Genomic DNA, 19,955 nt, shown 5'->3' with positions numbered 1-19,955 from the left:
GTAAACCCATTTTCTAGTGAAAATCAGTACTACAAATGAAAGCAGATACTGGCTGTTTAGCCAAAGATTCATAATTATTTTAGATACATTTGTCCATCTGCATTATTAGTGTTCATATTCTGTAAATAGAAAAGAGCCTGGGTTATATACATCTACAGGTGAAATAGCTAGACTATTTAAAACCTTCTATGCCATGCAATCTGTCTGCTTTCAGTATAAACAGAAAGTAAAGCATTTTATTGAAAATAATCACTTTATGACCACAATCTAATTTAAAATGTGTAAAAGAAGCATGTGGATCTTTATGCATTTATTCTAGCTTGCTTTTTTTTGTTTTTTATTTTTTAGACTTTACTAAGAATAAAAAGGAGCTTCTTTTAAAAGTAAGAAACTGAACACTTTGAGATAATACTATAGCCCAGCAACCTAGAACTGAAATCCAAAATTCACAGAACTAATGTGAATTCTGAAGCAAGCTCACACAATGCAGATCAGAGTATTGACCAGTTATCAACCACAAGTCATGAAACAAATTTTATAAAGGTCTCTAGATGCTTCTGAAAGACTGAATGTGTAAAAGCAGAGTAAAAGACATGTTATCTGTCATTTCCTGCAAAGGAAAGGCATGACTAAACACTCCAGGGCCCAGTGTGCCAGATAAACTGTTTCCTAATAAAAACCAAACATGAAACAAGAACGAAAATGTAAGGAAATATCTTAATTTTCAAGCACTAGGATTGCTGGTTCTTTACACCTGAAATTTTGAACAAAACAGTGAGAGACACTTGGTGTTGAGGTATAAGCACAAGCAATGCTGGAGTGATCTGGCTACCATTTACGCTCACATCATCTAGCTGAACTAGCAATATGTTACTTGATTTGATCAGAGGCAAAATCTCCAGCATGGACATATACTTAATATAGGCAGTGACCAGCTGTCATGAGACCAAACAAATGTCCATATCTACATGCTCAGTTGATCAAGTTAATTAGCAGGTTCTGACAACTGTAATTTCCCCGTGTATGTAAGTCCAGTTACTGTAAAATCAAATAGTATCAGGAAAAAAATGAAGTACGTATTTCAAAGAAGGTTTAAGTAATACACATCTTAGATATGAAATCAAATCTACTTGCTCCACAACTAAGAAGTCTGAGCAGCACTTTCCTCCTGACCTAAAAAATACTTCTTGTTCTATAAAATGTGCAAACTCAAAGCAGCAGGAATTAGCATGCTCTGCTGTCAAGAGACCTAGGACCAATTTTTTCAAACACAAATAACGCAAGAGTCTAACTCCAAATAGTACTTAGGTATCTACATTGTGTACTTGTATTTGAAAATCTCAGTGCATGACAGATGTACAAAAATAATGTTAAGTGCCCAGCTTAGCAGAACTTAAGGACCTGGGACCAAAAAGTAAATGTTAAAGTCACAGACAACCCTGATACCTGTTCATCAAGCCTGGCAGCATAGTTTTAATTTAGTGGCCAAGGCATTTGTCTGGGAATTGAGGTGTCTTGTGTGCCAGGCCTCTCTACCAGCAGGAGACTTTTTCCCATGTCTTTAGTAAAGTCCATACAAGGAGTCTTTTGAAGAAGAACTAGAATTTGAGTTCCCTGAGCTCCTCAGCCACAAGGTGTTTGTATGGCCAAGAAGAACAGCTGGGGCCCTATGCTATCATTATGCTCATCAGATCTGTAATTACATTTCAAAATCTCCTTTGATGACTACGATCTAAGGAACAGTGAAAACATGGGTCAGTATTAGGATGTCTTTTAAACTAAAGGCCTTGTACAAGTTAACCTACCCAGCCAAGACGCAAGACAAATCACTCCCTCCTAAGGTCTCTGTTGCTGTAATTAGTAAGGTCACAGTACCCAATCTGTCACATTTAAAGACAATTGCAGCATCTTAATACTAATTTTTGGTGATTCAGGGGTACAGCTGGACTATCAGTTACAATATCATTATATTCATCCACAAGGGGAGAAAAACCAGTGTATGATGTTTAGGTTATTCTATGTTAGTAAACTAATTAGACCACTGTTACATCACAGCTATTAGGATATTAATGGAATGAAAACATTCTTAGGTCTCAAGAATCCCACAAAAATAAGTACACTGGTTAGTGTGATGCTATTTCCAATATGTCAACAATAGTTTCAAATGTTTGATACAAAAAAGGGATAGTCAAGCACTATTTCTTAGAGAATGGAAAGCATAGTTCAAAAATACTTCTGGTATCCCACAGTCACACTTTTTTGCCCACTAATGGATGACACAGAAATAAATTATTATTAAATTAACAGTAAACCTCAGTTACGTCTTCAGCAGACTAGAATGATCTATCCAGACATCCACATGGGGGCATCAGTAGAACCTGTAAGCATCCACACTACTACTTGGCTTTTTACAAAGTACACAGAAGAGCAGCAGTTTCAAGACATAAATTAATATTTCACATGTATAAAACAATAGAAATGTCAATATGAAGGCTTAATATCATTACTGTTATGTAAATTATCCCTCACAAACAATTTCTTACGTACTTTTAATCTACTCACTTGCATTATAATAACCACTTTCTTTGTGCTGTAACACCAAAACTAAGGATACTACAAATATGAAGAATCGGCTTGGAGCCAAGTAACCTATGGGTAGTGAGATGCTAAGAGAAAGACATGCTGAAATACTGTGGGCCACATTTATGGAATTGTATCTTAAGCTACATGACTCGCATAGTAAATCCTTTTTTTTTTTTTACCATGAACCATCTGTGTACAGCATTGGGGGTTATAGCCAAACAATTCCTTTGTAGTACGTGAAGTTAAATAGAGCAGAATAAGTGCTACCTCCTTGCCTCTACTTGCTTACAAAATGTCCAGGTGTTGTTCACATAGGGGACTTCACATACAGCACAAAACTTGTGACCCTTAAAAGGTCTGCCTCCCTCAACTCAGACACTTACATCCCATACTGTTGCCTTACATTTCAAGTATAAATAGCTCGTCCATATTATAAAGTCCCCTGAAATACAGCAGAGTTGATCTTATTTCACTTTGCATCCAGGAATCAGCACATGCCTGTCCTGCTATTTTGCAGAAAACCATCTCCATTCAGTTTTTCCAATTAGACTGGGTTCCTAAGAAACCTTGTGGAACAGTCGGCTACCAGACCTTAGAAAAATTAGAATATTCCTAGTACATGAGGAATGATAAATAGTGCCCCAGTTAAAGAGCTATTAATGAATGCACTGCTGATAGCATGCTAGCTTATCTAGTGGGTTGTGAATGTTCAGTGCCCTCATTCGTAAAGTCTATACATCTGTGTTTTAACAGATTTGAACTACCCCGCAATTGCCCATGTATTTTAAAACATGACTTCAGTTGACTCGTGTGATCATGACAGATGTCAACACAGACTGATACTAGGTAACATTTTAATTTTAGGGGAGATGTAAACTATTATTAGCATGTATTATAAGTTGCAATTTATTCACAAATGACTTGCAGTAATTTTTTTTGCCCCTCGAGGTCCTCACTTTCATTATTGCTATATCACCTTACGATATTAATATTTTACTTACTTTGCTTTAGCTTGGATATAGTAATTGTTAATTAAAGAGATAAATATCAGTTTATTTTAATGAATATCCTCCTGACTTACAAAAAGCCAGCATAATGTTCAGAATCAAGCACTTCTAAATTAGGCACAATTAAACTAAAATTAATCCATAACCACAATTATTTGGCACCTTATTAAAAACTGTTGATCTGTCACGCAAATATAGACAGCATAAACAACTAAGAGATCATTTCAACAAGAAGTTCAAAGTCAAGAAGACAAAAAATATATAGTCAAGTTTTTCCAGTTAGTGTAAAAATTACATTTATGGCTTTAGAGTCTTCTCAGCTAATCACAGAGCATTTGTAGGTATCAGTCAGTTTGGTATGTCTAAACCTTTAGCCCAATTTCTGAACGCATTGCTGAGGAGAAAAGAAAGTAAGAGTCAGTAAAACTCATCAGACTACAAAGTGACAACAGATACAGTATGGGTTACTTTTTTTTTTTTTTTAAGAAATTACTGCAAAACTATCAGTTCTGTGTAAGAAAAGCAGGACGAAGAAATGGGGAGAGGGAGATTAAATTAAAAATGTTGAGCAGCAAGAAGCTGTCAGCAGTTCACCATAGTTTTCAGTTCAGAGTGTAGGGGAAAGAGTGAAAAACAATGTCACCAGTTAATTAATTTTTCAGTAGAAGGCTAGCAATGTGTTACCAAATTACTTCAAATAGATTTATTTAGACAGTTAAACCAACAAGCAAAAACAAAACTAAAATTATCCACACATATTTGAAGGCATTCACTAAAATTCATAGAAAATATATAGAACACTTTTAAATGCTTATTTACGATTCATCTTTTCTCACAGTTCTGTTTAGATGCTTGTTCCTCCTAGAGGAAATATGGCAGCAATGTCAATGTAAGTATGGAGTAAGTGGCAACCTTAAAATACAACAGAAACCATGAAACAGTTGGGACTATCCAGGTTAGTGAAGTTAGTGCCAACCAGAGCACGTCTGAAGTGTAACCAGTTTCCAGTTGTGTGAGATACTGTCATAACGTGTCAATTCTGAAGGTAGGTACTAATCTCTTTCACTTTCTTGTGAAAGCCTCAAGGGCTTTGATTCTGCAGAAAAGATACTTCCTAGAAAACCATGGGTAAAGTAAACAGGTTAGATAGCTGGATTAGTGGGTGTATATATATATATATTTGTACATGAGTTGAAGTTCATTATGGGACTAAAATGCGAATAAAGTAATTATTACTTGTTCACAGCAATTAAAAAAGTGCAGCAACACCACATTAAGCCAGATATCTGACAAAGTAAAAGGATAACTGTTATTTTTTACTAAAACTGTGCCCTAGAATTAGCAGAGCAAATATCAAAAGGAGAGCTCTGTACAACATGAACTGAGCTTGACATTTGAAATACTGGCCAATAGAGCTGCAAACATTGAGGACCACCCAAAGTGAATAAAGAGGTAGAGGAGCATGCAGAAAGATGAACCAGATCACATAACTGCGCAAACAGCTTGGAATGTCAGAGACAGAATGTAATTTAACCAATGTAAATGCCAAAAAAATTAAGATAATAAATGCAAACATACTATGAAGCAAGGAAGAATCAAACTGACAAAGATACCTATGCAAGCAATGAAAAAACATGACATGAGAATGAAATCAAAAGGGAAGGTAAAAAAAGCATCTGGTTATGACAACTGTTTAATTTGTAGGAAATATGTAAGGTCTGTGGGAGTTAACTAGTCAGATACACTTGCAGCTTCTGGTAGATTTGGCAGCTGATCACATCCTCCAGGTTCAGCTGGAGGACAAGATTTTACAGAACAAGATTCTCCTTTTCCTTTCACATTACACTGTTCTTCCGCTATAGAAAGGATCAACCATCACCCGCCCAGAGGTCAAAATGATCACAGGTGCTTCATTTAGGCTTCTCATTTAGACTTCCCATTTACTCTTCAGGTTTTTTTATCCTAGAGCATCTCTAAGACACCATCAAGAAACAAGAAGGCTTGCTGCAGTCCTCACAGAACTCACAGACTGCTCTATGCTCATTCAGTATAGCCAACTAGCACAGCCACCACCGAACAGAGAAGTACACAGTACTCTGAGTGGTTCTTAAGCCACTCAGCCTCAGACACTTATGCCAGCTGACTCCAATGGAAACGTGCCTGCATTGCCCTGGTACACATGCATGAGGCTTCTCAGGCTGCCTTGACATTCCAGGGTGTGGTTGTAAGTGAGGCACATCCCAACCAAGAGCATTCTGGATTCCAGCCAATTCTGATGCTTCTGCCTTTCAAATAGCTGCGAGTTTGAGAAAAGGTTCAACACAAGCCTTTGGCAATTTTTCACAACTGAGCTGCTGAGTGGGTGAAAGAATGGGTCAGAACAGAGGGCACTCACATTACCTCTGCTGCAGTCCTCGAAAGCTAAATTCAGAAGAGAAAAGATCTAAAAATAAAATGCCTACTACATAATTTGAAATATAATTTCTGTACTGTCAAAAAACAGGATAGATCATGTTAGTGTTTTTGTTGTTGTTCTTAGTGGCAAATTTCTATATGTTGCAATGTTTTATTCAAGATCTTTGAAGGATCCTGCTGCAAATTGCAACCATGAACACCTCCAGCACTTCAGATTGGCTGGAAGCTGTGTTTAGATTTTTCACATGAAAAATCTCCATCTGAGAAAGAAAAAAAATTACCCATTTTACAAGAAGTTTGTGTGTGCACATTATATGGAGCCAGGGCAGAACCTTAAGATGACAAACCTAGATGTGTTAAACCAAAATGCCCCTTGCTTTGGAACTAGTAGGACAGATTCCTAAATAATCCCCAAATTAGCCTGGAAGGAATTATTGATTCTCCAGTTCACAGGTTTTACCGAAGAAGACTCCCTTGAATGCAGAACCTTTCTTGGTGAAATATTCTCACTCATACTGAAATAATTGCAGAAATGTGATTAAAGAGTGTTCATGTTATCATCATAGAAGGGTTTGGGTTGGAAGAGACCTTAAAGATCTTCTAGTTACAACCTCCCTGCCATGGACAAGGACACATTCCAGCAGATCAGGTTGTTCAAAGCCCCATCCAACCTAGCCTTGAACACTTCCAGGGAGGGGCATCTACAACTTCTACGACTTCTCTGAACAACCTGAGGGTGCCTCACCACCCTCAGTGAATAATTTCTTCCTTATATCCAATCTAAACCTACCCTCTGTCAGTTGAAAGCCATTTTGCCTTGTCCTATCACTACATAACCTTGTAAAAAGTCCCTGTCCAGCTCTCTTGTAGGCCCCCTTTAGGTACTGGAATGTGCTGTAAAGTCTGCCTGGAACTTTCTCTTCTCCCGATTGAACAACCCCAGCTCTCTCAGCCTGTCTTCATAGGAGAGGTGCTCCAGCCCTCTGATCATCTTTGTGTCTCTCCTCTGGACTTGCTCCAACTGGCCATTAATCATTAACAGATGTTAATGACATCATCATCATCCCTTGGTGCCATAAATATCCAGTGTGATCCTGCTCACAGAGGATCAGCATCTGTAAGAAGATTCTAATTTTCTTTCCATCTGAGGTATGATATAGATCATGAAATTCCATGGTGTCACCTAAACTGCTTTTGTAACTGCTAGGACATTCATGTCACTTTAAAAGCCTCAAGTTCTGAAAGCTCTGAGAGGTGGCCAAAAGACGAGATACCAATGTGCCATTTTTTTCTAGCTTGGAAACTTGCAATCCATGCATGATACTGCAATTCATGCATGTTTAAGCATCCTACTTCTTCCTTGTTCTATTCTGTTGTTGTTACACTCACGAATAAGCATAGTGACAAACAGTTCTAATTGCATTACACCACCATGTAGTATTAGTTCTGAAAAAGCATTACTGAAGAACATTGATGAAGTGCAGTACAGCCCACAGAATATTTCTACGAAACATTCAATTTTTCAGCACTTCCTGATTATCTTCTGTTTTGAGCTGTGTGACCCAGCTGAGCATTAACATTGATTTTTTAATTTAATTACAGACACTCTGGCTTGGAGAGCTGAGACATGCTGAAATTCAATTGAATTGGGCTTGCCCTGGCCTCCTCCTAATACACACTATGCTGATTAATCCCATCCTGTTCTGATCTTCTGAAATGTAGGCTACATTTATCTGTTCCCATTCCTTCACAATGAGTGCTGTATACCATTTGCATCCCTGATTCACCACTGATTAACCATATGCCCCACATCAACTTTGTGTAGTTCATTAAAACTGTTATCACAGAAACCTATTGCTTTAAAAAGAACAGGGGCAGTAAGAACAAGACAAAGGAAGGGCAGACAGGAACTCAACCTGTGTTTTGGGGAAGGACTTATAGGTTTAGATTTGTATAGGCTGCATTAGGCATATATTATTCACATCTTTATTCTTCTACATCTTTATTCTTATCCTTTTCTTTTGAACATGTGGTTGTATTACAGTTCAGCTGTTAAGAACCTTAATTTCATGGATAAGTAGATTACATCCACCAAGTGCCAATTCCCAAGGACCAATGTTAGTCATGGGAAAATGACAAATACTTGTTTACTCTACTGACTCATACAAAGGGTAAGAAGGAGGTGCTGTTCTGAGCTAAAAAGTACTGGCTCATGTTTCTTACCTGCAAAGTCATAACCAGATCCCAGCATACTAGAACCTACTCTTAGTCAATATCACAACACAGTAATGTTCCAGGAATATAGCTATAAAAAATTACATCATCAGATTATCACCACTAGAATTTAAAACACTTTTAAAGGTTGAATATCCATTTCCTTTTTATGGAACAATTAATGCATAAAAAAGCTCAGGGCAAAATTTTGAAAACTGATTCAGAACCTCTTTCAGAAGCTCCCTGCGTACCTTCATTCATAACGGAAATTGAGCTCCCAAATTACTTAGAAGTTTTTGACACTTTTACCCTTCGGGTCTGAACCTGCAATTACAAAATGGTTCATCTTTAAGCATTTGAGCATTAGAACCTCCCAAATTCCATCTGTTAACTGCACCATGGCTCTTTATTTCTGACCCTACAACACCCTCTTCAAATTCCTATCTACTAATCACCACATAATTAAGTTATAACTGTTTCCCTAGGCAGCTGTTCCTTCCTTGTTTCTGCTTTATTCTCCGCATACTTCAACCTTATAAAGAATTGGGGTTTAGTATTTTCAGAGAAGCTTTTAACTGATGAATTCACATCTTTGTTGTCTGTGAATCTATAAGGTTTTACCGCCTAGCAGTCTTTGTTGATGGGAAAAGAAGGAAAACCATTTCAGACAAGAATCCGCAGGTCACATTGTTCACTTCCCTAATGTGTTCATAGGGATCATCCTGTCATTATTTTGGGACAAATTTTTTGCGTTTTCCACTCTTTATTTCAGCAGTCCAGTCTGCTTGGGGTTTTGATTTGTACATAAAAAGCAGATTTAAAATATGTTAAATGCCCAAATTCAGTAGTTCCTCCTTTAAATCATGGTAGGCTTTATATAGCAACCAAATATAGGATGTGTGTTGTGTGTATAAAAAACAAGCCTATCAATTCAGAAATTGCTTTTTTTAGCAATTGTTTTGTTAGCAAAGTTACTATCAAAGATTTACTAGCCTTTCTCTGTAAGGATCTTTCTAATTATAAAGCCTTGCAATTTTGCTTTTTGAAAACATGCTTCCTTGTAGTTCACAGCCCACTTGTGACCTTCTGAAAAGCTTTCCTGTAGAAAATTACAGTGGAAATGAAAAAAGAATAATGTATCATAAATCTGCATAGAAAACATTATTTATTATAAAATATTGCTATGACATATAGGCAGCAGCAATAGTTTATTCAAAAGCTGTCTCTGTCAGCTGCAGATTCAATTTGTGGACTTAAAATCAAATGATCATCAAATGATTACACAAGTGCTACATTACTGAATATACCACACATTCAAAACTGATTTGCTTACACAAACAGAAAATAAACATATTAACAGAATAAGTAAATTATATAAGACTTTTTTCCCTAAATAGTCCGCCTTGCTGAAACATTGAAGCTGGTCCCTAGACACAGTCTTATGCATAGGAATCACTTCACATTTTACATTTAATATTCAACTGCTCAGTAAACACTGTGTTCTTTCTCTACACAAAGTTAAAAAGAAACCCATGCTTTGCACCATGTCACAGAGCATTTTAACATAAAGAATAAATTCTACAAATGCTGAATTACAGAATCATAGAATATCCTGAGTTGGAAGGGACCCACAAGGATCATTGAGTCCAACTCCTGGCCCTGCGTAGGACCACCCCAAGAATCACACCATGTACCTGAGCGTGTTGTCCAAACACTTCTTGAGCTCAGACAGGCTTGGTGCTGTGACCACTTCCCTGGGGAGCCTGTTCCAGTGCTTGACCACCCCCTGGATGAAGCACTTTTTCCTGATATCCAACGCAGCTTCATGCTGTTTCCTTGAGTCCTGTCACTGGTCACAAGAGTAAAGAGATCAGTAATTGCCCCTCTGCTTCCCCTCGTGAGGATACTGGAGACTGCAATGAGGTCTCCCCTCAGTTCCCTCTTCTCCAAGCTTCCCCAGTTAAGTGAAAATGTTTCTTTGATTATTTTTTTAAAATATTCTCTCTTCAAATGTGTTCTTAAAGCCAATCTAAAATCTAGGGATTAATCCAGTTGTTATGAAATTCTCCTACAGCAGTAAATTCTGTTTCTTATAGCCTTCTACTTCCAGCTGCCATCAATCAGCATGAATGGAGTCCTGAAGCATAAGTCTTATGTAAAGCAGCTGAGGGAGCTGGGGATTTAATCTTGGAGAAAAGGAGGCTCAGAGCTCTCTACAACTACCTGAAAGGAGGTTGTAGTAAGGTGGGTCTCTTCTCCTAGGTAACAAGTGACAGGATGAGAGGAAAAGGCCCCAGGTTGCACCAGGGGAGGTTTAGATTGGATATTATGAAAAATTTCATCACCAAGCAAGTTGTCAAGCATTGGAACAGACTATCCAGGGAGGTGGTTGAGTCACCAACCCTGGAGGTATGGAAAAGACATGAAGATATGGCACTTATGGACATGGTTTACTGGTGGACTTGGCAGTGTTAGGTTACTAGCTGGACTCGTGGTTGGATGACCTTACAGGTCTTTTCCAATCTAAACAATTCTATGACTGTATGACTGAAGAGTAGCTGAAGATGTACATGTTAGACTGTAAGCTCTATGGGGCAAACACAATGACCATGATTGTTGTTTTACAAGCTGTGCAGGAGTTCCCCTCTTGTACAGCAGGTTGTGTACATTACTACCACTCACCTATTTTGCATTCTCGGAATTCAACAGCAAAAAACTAAATTAAATAAATTTAATTAGCAGGTAATTTTTAAGTGTTTTCTGTTAGTAGGACATTTCAGAAATTAAAACAAATGCTCAGTGAAGGTTGCTTTGACACTAATTAATGAAATCCCTTGAAAATATGTAAAGCAAAACTTTTGTTTCAGTTCTAGTCATTGGGCCAAAGTGGTCTTATTCGAACCATCCTGATGGACAGTCACAAAATTGTGAGATCAGATTGCACACTATACTCCTCAGGGGAACATTGTTAAAACAAAGATAAACTCACAGCCAGTGAGATTTAGGTGGACTGTGTGTATTAAGCATAAACGCAGATGTCTTCCTGAATCACTGCCTGAATCCAGGCATCTCAGATTAAGAAAAAAAAAATTCTCCTATCATCATAGACAAAATGCAGATAAAGAACCTACGGCATACTCTTGTAAGAGAGTATCTGTTGCATAACAGTGAATTTAATTAGTTTGCTTCCATAGTGAATTTAATTATATTGTTTATCTTTGAACATTTATACAAAGATATATATCTTTCCATTTGCATCTTGACATGACTAATGGAAGTACAGTGTTTTGTCTGCAACTAATTCATTTTCACTTAATACAGCAATGACTGGTTAATTTCATTTTCTGGTGTGGAGGACATCCTGTAACACAGTCAATGTTGCTTCAGAACCCCTGAACTTAATTATCTCCAAATAGAAGGCGGAGAAATGGATACAATTTTTTCTCTCTCATTTTCTCTTTCTTTATCTCTGAAATTACCTGCTGTGTATACAAGATTTTTCAAAGATTTATGGCTAAGCAAATGCTGCTCTTACTGGTGCCCAATTCTCAACAAAAACTTTGCATTAGTGAGGCAAGTAAAATTTGTTCTGGAAATATCTGTTAGGATTATGTTTAGCATAATTTATTTAAACTAAATTAGAAAAAAAAGTCACCTACATTTATAGTCCTGGTCCTACTTTTTTAACTGCATATAAAATTACGATTGCCTTCTATGGAAATTTTAAATGTGCACGGAATACAAAATTACAATAAAGGATATTAAGCTGCTCCTCTCGTGAATAACAAATAACTACACTGTGGTCAAAAGACACTAGTGATGAGATCTCTTGAATTTTGAGAACGCAAACTTACAGATCTGTCTTCTCAGTGTAGAGTAAAGGTAGATATTTTAGTTCAATTTTTAATTGTTTTAAACAGAATTCAGAGACTTCTCACATCATTGCCAAAGTGTTTTACCATTCCACAAATGTGGAACAGAATCTTGAATTCGGATACATTACTGAAAAATAATAAATCAGGTATGGTGGCTGAGTCACAAAAATCAAGATGACTCTGATACTCTTGCATGAAATCCTCATTTTGATATGAGTCGCAAAATTTGCATTGACTTCTACAAGGATAGACCTTCACTTGTGATTTATACTACTGTGTGGATATTCTGAAGCATTCCTTTCACATGTTATAATTTGGAAGCTACACAAATATGGTGAACACTACACAGAAAATGAAAAAACATAACAAGTAAGAAGCTAATTTTTCTAACAGTCCTAGCTTTTCAGAAATAAAATATGGTTATTTCTAGAGGATATCCAGTAACATATGTGCCAACTCAGCATTCTGAATTTTCAGTTGCCCATATGCTGGGCAATCCTAGGCCCAGTACCCCTGCAGTGATCCTAAAAATGGGATGTTATGGAGAGTTGTTTGGATGTGAACATAAATAGCTTTTAGCTTTCTTAGCAAAATCTTAACCAAGCAAAACTAGTTCTGGGTAAAACAACATTTTTTTTCTGCGTGTCACGACCAGTTTAAAAAGTTTTAAAAGTTAGTTTTTAGAGTGAATTTTGACTAAATAAATCCTTTTGAGAGGGGAAAAAAAAAGGTTTCACTTTCCAAACACTCAAAAAATATTTTCATTGTTTCAACTTCTGTTTTGAATTTTTATTACTTTAGCCAAGCCCACCTGCTGAATGTAGCATGGATGCCCACACAGGGCTTGTGGGTTTTTTAATATGTACTGCATTTTCTGCAAACAGATTTTTTTAGCAAAGTTCTGATTTAGATCCTCAATTTTAGCTCCATCCTATTTCAAATTTCTGACAACGATTAAATATAAAAGATGATGAAAAGAAACTTTACAGCAACTCTTCTTTCATATTATTATCAACACTGAGTTGGAATGAAATGTTTCACACGTAAAAGTGATTTCTTTAACCAAAATATTTCATGTACAGAATGAGTCATATTATAAATCACACAACTTCTGTCAAAAGAAATATTTTGCACAGAACTGACATTCATCTGTTTAAAAAAATTATCTGTTTTTATAAAATTCTGATCTCCACAAATCATGCTGCTCATAATAAACTTTTATACAATACGCACACCATTTTTAGATTCATACATTACCAGCTGTCATAGACTGAAGCCAGGCTTGCCCCCTGAGGTTTTCCAAATTCTTGTCTTTGCTACAGAACATCCTATAAGCTTGCCAAGAACTAAAAAGCTGCTGCCCAAACAGAGTAGATTTATTAGAAAAGCTGAAAATGTTTATTGAAAAGACCAGTTATTTTCCCTTAATGTATCCCATTGTTCTCTTACTGAAGTCTACTCTTGGTTGCCAAAATTTTTACATATTCCTGTTTGCTGGGTTTTATGAAGAATGGACTTCTAAACAGTAGCTGCAAAGCTACTTGAAATCAGGAAGCTCCACCAAATGGATATTCTCTAAGATTGACTGAGTTTCTGAATTTTATTTTCACTATAGTTTTTGGTCACAACACACTATGTATCCTGGATACAGACTCAGTCAGGAAAACTTCCTTGCAGGAGATTAATCACATTTGTAGTATCCTGTTGCATCTTCCTCTTTGCCAGGCAAAAGACCACACATATCCTTCTCATTGCTGCCTGGGGACTTCTAAGCAGTATTCATCATACTTTGACTAAAGTGACCCTTTGTCCCCTTTTTAGGGCTCCCAGTCTGGTATCATACATGGGAAGATAAGCAGAGAAACAGAACAGATGGTGGCAACAGATGCCACAGGTGAAAGGGCATGGTTAAATTCACAATCCCACTACTGCCATCTTTCCCTCATCCCCTCCACCTCACATATTGTCACAAATATATTTATCAGGAGAGGAAGTTGGCTACAACACATCTTCAGATCCACACATGAATCTTCCAACTCACAGCAGGGCCAACACCTTGATGAGATCTTCGATCCATGCTTAAAATTTACACACAGCTAATTAAAACAAAACCAAACTTTTAAATATTTTCTACTTCTTGTTTTAGTTGTTGCAGGAACAACTGAGAGCAACTAGAAAAAGGGCACACTTTAACTTTTCTTAATTTTGTGTATTTGCCAATATTTTTGTACAGCAAGTTTCTCTTAATTGATGTGGTCATTTAGGTTGTTATTTTTAAGAGGTTTATTACACAACAATATCGAAAACAAATAAATGTGTTAACATATTCGGGAGCACTTGGAAGTCTAGCATTTGAAGCTTACATTACCTACTGATTTCTAAAGCACATTTTCTCCTTTAATACTCTTTATTACACAAATAACACATATTTAAGCTAAAAGCATTTTAGAACTATTTGCACTGTCCTAACAGCCAGACATAAAACTGGCAGTGGAAAATAAAATGCGTACATCTTCCAGGAAAAGACTTCAATATTCCTGCATGATGCCACTAGCCAAAAGTCAAATGCCAAATTCCAGTTTCCAGTCAAAATACCTAGGAAAGACTAAAAGCAGAAGGAGAGCCTTGTAATTCAGCTAGCAAAATACACATATTCTAGAGCAATGATTTTCAAACTTCTGATGTTTGTAGACACTTAAAAAATTTCCAGTGTAACCTCCTGTAGAATTAATATGTGTGAACTTTTTTCCTCAGTCATCTTCCATAAATGTCTTCAGACATTGTCCACAGACCCATCCCCTTCCATTCTCCATTAAGTCTAAAGAACATATGCTGAAAGCCACAATTAGAAATTCAGCAGCCAAATGAACCATCTCTTAAAACTGAAAATAATTATAGTTTTAGAAGACAGGTCTATGAGGAAAAAATACAGGGAAAAAAAAGAAACCAAAATAAAAAAACACATACATGAAATTTCTTTACTGTATGTCATAAAGATTTCATAGAGGTTGCTGGATATTGCAGCAAACTTCTTAAATTCTCAAGGCCAAATCCAATTGTCCTCATCCCACAGTAAATTCAGTCTCCAAATCTGTTATAGTCTTAATTGACTGCTACTGAAAGTCAATGGGAAGTCTCATGTCAACTGACTTGCAGACAGCAGAAGTGGGGAGTGATCAAATCTCTCTCCATTATGTCTCCACCAAGTAACTCCTTAAATCTCCATGCCTGTTATTTTAACGGCCTGATGTCTTAAACAGGTACATTTGTGCTATGAAGCACATCTTCCACACAGATGGGTCCAGGTCCTCCATGCTGACTCTGACTGAATCGTGTACTCCCTACACTCCCTGCTAGGAAACCCCCGGCAGTTTTCCTTGAGCTAGAAGTTGTTTCATGCACATGTAACTATGGGAAGTGCTATGACAAACTTAGTAAGATCTCTGTAATGTAAGAGTAAGTACACCTGATTAGGAAAGCATCCATATATTAACCTTGGATTAGCCCTAAAAACTAGAATAAAAATGAGATAATGTCTGTCTCTGAAAAAATTTATTTTCCTGGTGTTCATTGAATTTTTGAAATATATACAGTTACTTTTGCACAAATATTCATATTGGTCACTTATTATTCAATTAATCTCTTTTAGTGATAAAACCATAAGTGACTGATCATTTTCAGTAGTCTTAGAATTCAACCTTCCACTCCATAAATGCCAAATTGAAAAACACATAGGCAACAAAGTAAAAAGCCCCTGAATGCTGTTTATCAAAGTAGTAGCATCTAAAAGTGAATTCAAATACAGAACATCTGCTGCCCTGTCATAAAAATTCACAGCTGCTTTACAGACCACATGCATTCTCTCAGGATATCTGCTGAGATGGGGAAAAAGAGGCCTAGGCCAACAAAGGAAGAAGGGCTAAAAAAATTTCTCCCCCTGTAATAAAGATATTAAACCAGACATTATATCAACATAGAGCTGAAATGCAGTTATATTCCTGAACACAGGACAGAGATTTACTGCCTGTAGTTGCAGCCATTCTTGCCACAATCAGTACTTTGCTGGCTGGGACTAGATGCTGTTGCTGTGACTCATCTGGGATATCACCATGCCACAGGAGAAATCCTGCTGTGAACTACAGCCTGTTCAATGTAGGAGTATTACAGTAGCTCACAGAAATTGTTCTGGGGACCTTACAGATGCCAAGATGCCTTACTTGTTCTATTACAAACAGTTCAAGTGGAACAGACTGGAGCTCCTCATTTGAGTAAGATTTTATTTACTGTTGGTAGACATTTGAGAGTTGGGTATTTACATTTCTTAAGAAAAATGCATTTTCTAACACACAGTATACTGCTCATTTCAAGATCCTTGAAGAGGCTTATGAACAGGTCGTGCATCTAGTACACTTCCAGTGTTTCCTTTGAAATCCTTTGGTGCTTCTGTAGAAAGCAGCATCTTCTTACTCCACTCCCAGTCCTAAACTTTCTGATGTGCCATGTTCTCATTAGGACCTGCCAACACTTTCCTCCTTCCTCAGGCAGGATCTCTCTCTCACTTGGTCACCAAGGACCCCTTAAATCATATTGCCAGGCTTCCTTTCTGTCCCCTGCAGAAGAGCAGACACACCTCCCCTTTTCCCGTAACTCTGTCTGTACCTGGGTCTGTGTGCCTCTAGCCCTTCTGCCACCTATCTGCACTATATGCTTTTTTCATTCACTTTCTTCAATCTTCCTCATTTTTTTCCTGTTTAGGAGTTGAACCATTCAGGATGTCAGTTTTACTGTAAGAACTGTAAAATGTGAGATAGAGATCTGTTACGCCAAAAGTTCTAGGAGCTGGCACCAACCAGGTCTTTGACCTACTGTAATGTTTCCCACACTCTGATCTGTGCACAGTAGAGAAGTGGAAAACCAGGAAACAGAAAAAAAAAATTAAAAAACACACCAACATTTAGCAAGATAAAACTTTAATGAAGATTAAGAAACATACAGATAGGTTATATTCACAAGGCTACTAAAACAGTGACTGTAGGTCTTATCAATCAAGCTGGACCAGCTTCAGCTCAGCAGGGTTGTGTGCTGCTACACACAAGGTTGCTACACACTTTGAACTCCTGCATCCAACTCCACAAGTTCTCGGTTCAGTCTTGCAGTGTCCTTGTGGAACAACAGCATCAGATGTGCCAGGGCCAAAGTTACTGCAAGTTGCAATGGAATATGAGAACACTTTGTTAATCTTCATTAATGACTTATGCTTATATGCTAAGATACGAACTGTAGCAACTGAAGAGTTGCCATGTGTCCACACCTACTGTTCAGCAATGGAGGGAAGCCTTTGACAAGCACAGGAATGGTCAGCTGCAGGAGCAATATCTTAGACCACCACAGCTAAACCTACCACTCAACTGGGGGTCAGAGACCAGGAGCACTGCCTGATTAGCCAGATGCCTGCACAGCCTTTGGGTAGATTAAGTACAGAGTACTGAGCTCAAGCTGTTTCCCTTACCAACCACAAAACTTATTTCTGTAAGGGCTTCGTTAACTTTATCCAATCAGGGACCTTTTCAATGCAAAAGGCAATAGTAGGCAAAGAGGGGAAGTGATAAGCAAAAGCACACAGATACAAACTGATAGCCCATGGATAAACAGTGACAATCTCTAGAAACTAATTGGGTAGGCATGGTGTGCCTGTATATTCACCCACAATTCCTAAGCTGAACTAGCTAATGAATGGCTCTGGGACCTGCCAGGGGTATCAGGTGAGCAGAGGGTTCATATTGGTGTTTGGGGGGATCCACAATGTGGGGTACCTGTGGAACAAGTGAGTGAGAGCATGTGTCTGTTTGCAACAAGCACCAAGCTGGACCAGCTGGCTAGTCCAACGGGGTGGGTAAGGGGATCCAGGATCCAGGTAGGAGTGTACGATGGACAGAGGGGCCACACCAGTGCCTGGGTAATCCACAAAAGTGCTTGTACTTTCACTAGTGAATGTCAATCCTTAGCAGTCAAAGAGCAGGAAAAGGACCTGGCTGTAACATCACTCCTAAGAGCACTGTGTGTGGATGCTGTTGAAGGAAGCACCCTGCCTCCGGCAGTCTGCATAGCCAGCCGTGTACGTCTTCTGTGTGTGTGTGTCTCTGGGGTAGATGTTTAGCCAGCAAGGTTAGGTTAAACTGGTTGATCCTATAAATGGGAAATCAGCAGCCGTGTCCATTGGTCTGGGAGGGAGACCTCTAGGGTGCCCCAGGCTGGGCTCTGGCAGCCACATAGGAGGAGTTGCAAGGCTCTGGAGCTGCTGTAGGCAATGGCTGCTTATAACATGCCATAACTCTTTGCTTAAAGCTGATGTACAGATGGCCTGTAATCCTGAGCCATACTATATCCATGCTGATAGGCCTTAGCTCAGTGCTCCTGGAAGACTGCTGAGGATTTTGGAACAGAATACAAAAGCAATCCATCTTATTCCTCCCAGCAGAAAGAGAGCAGTAAGTAAAAGTATGCCATAAAAATGAAAATAAGCCCATGCTTTGTTTAGCCATTCAGTTGTGGGAGCGTTATATGCACTCAGCTTTAGATGAGAAAGAAGTTTGCAAAGGAAGAGGTATGAAAGCCAGCAAATTCTCAAGTTAACTTTCTTCTCCAGGTTTTCTGCCTATCCTTCACCTATATTTCCCCATGTTCTGAATAATTTTCAAGTCATTTGTCTAATCAGTTAGACATCTGATGCCCACATATATGTTTTGACAGCACATAACAAGATAAAAGGTTAAATCTTAAGTTCAAGCAACAGGAGTTTGCTGTCAGTTTAAATGGGATCCAAGTGTCACATGGAATTCAGAATTATTTTTTTCTTCTCACTAATTCTTGATATGTGCCTTGCTGCTTTTCAGAATAATTGCTACTATGGTTTATTGTTTATATGCTTAGTCTTTGGAGGTGTTCTCAAATCTTAAGAGATCAGATCTTGTTTTTAATTCTTAAACATTCATGCCTCAGCATTAAATTGGCTTATTAAACAATGTAATGATCATTACTGTAGAACTTGAAACCACTGATTTTTTATAACCTTAAAATGTAAAAGACTCTTTTTAATGTACCTACAGAAATTATGGGACCTCAAATTGTTATTTCCATAGTGACAAAAGTATGCTTTATGTTTATAAATTTAGCATATACTTCTAGAGAGAGCCTGATTTGTAAACATCTGCTTATCTGTACTTTCTTCTTAATTTTAGGGTCACAAAAATTTCACACTAAATTCTTCCGAGCTATTGCATCTTGTATGCAAAATAACATTATAATCTTACAAGTTGGATGCAGAATTTGTTCAGAAATAAAATGCCTTTAATGCACCTAAGTCCTGGAATTCCCTCCATTAAAATCAGTGCGATTTTTCATTTGACTAACAGCTCCTAGAACTGACAAGAATTTGCAGAGCTGAGGCCACAGCACTCCAGGTTTTCATTTTGCTCCTTGGCAGGTGGGGAAAAATTCTGTCATTCCACAGGAACTGGTAGATCTAATCATATGTGTAATTTCATATGGTTTTGCTTATCAAAGAAACACATGAGCAGCCATATGATTTTTCTAAGCTTGTATTTTAGTATAGTAACAGGAATGACACTTTGACTAGCCATAAGGAACTAATAGGAGATGTGGCCAAAAGTTGAAAAATTATTTTAAAAAGTAGTCCTGCTGTGTAAAATTTCTTCCACTTCGAGTTTATGAAAATAGTTCAGCTCTTAAATTATTAGCAGCAGTAACATACACGGTAAAAACAGCACCTACGAGCTCCTTCACAAACCAGGATCTTTCGGCATTACAGACTATAAAAAATAAATACAGTAGCCTACATCTC

The 19,955-nt window shown here is 37.7% G+C and overlaps 1 protein-coding gene across 2 annotated transcripts in view; it reads right to left on the bottom strand.

The window, feature by feature from the left end:
* The window catches only part of TMEM200A (transmembrane protein 200A), a 52,575-nt gene that overhangs the window by 14,102 nt on the left and 18,518 nt on the right, over positions 1-19,955 (bottom strand). The window contains exon 1 of one of the 2 annotated variants that reach the window (XM_027634191.1): positions 9,914-9,956. The exons of the other annotated variant lie outside the window; for it this stretch is intronic. The gene's annotated coding sequence lies outside the window, so the exon portion shown is untranslated. Of the gene's footprint in view, positions 1-9,913; positions 9,957-19,955 lie in introns of those variants that run through there. 2 annotated transcript variants of the gene reach the window in all.

This window comes from Corapipo altera, unplaced genomic scaffold (assembly GCF_003945725.1).
Source record: "Corapipo altera isolate COAL_440 unplaced genomic scaffold, ASM394572v1 2b, whole genome shotgun sequence".
Classification (NCBI taxonomy): domain Eukaryota; kingdom Metazoa; phylum Chordata; class Aves; order Passeriformes; family Pipridae; genus Corapipo; species Corapipo altera.
Note: the sequence above shows the minus strand (reverse complement) of the source record. Positions and strands in the feature narration are given on the sequence as shown.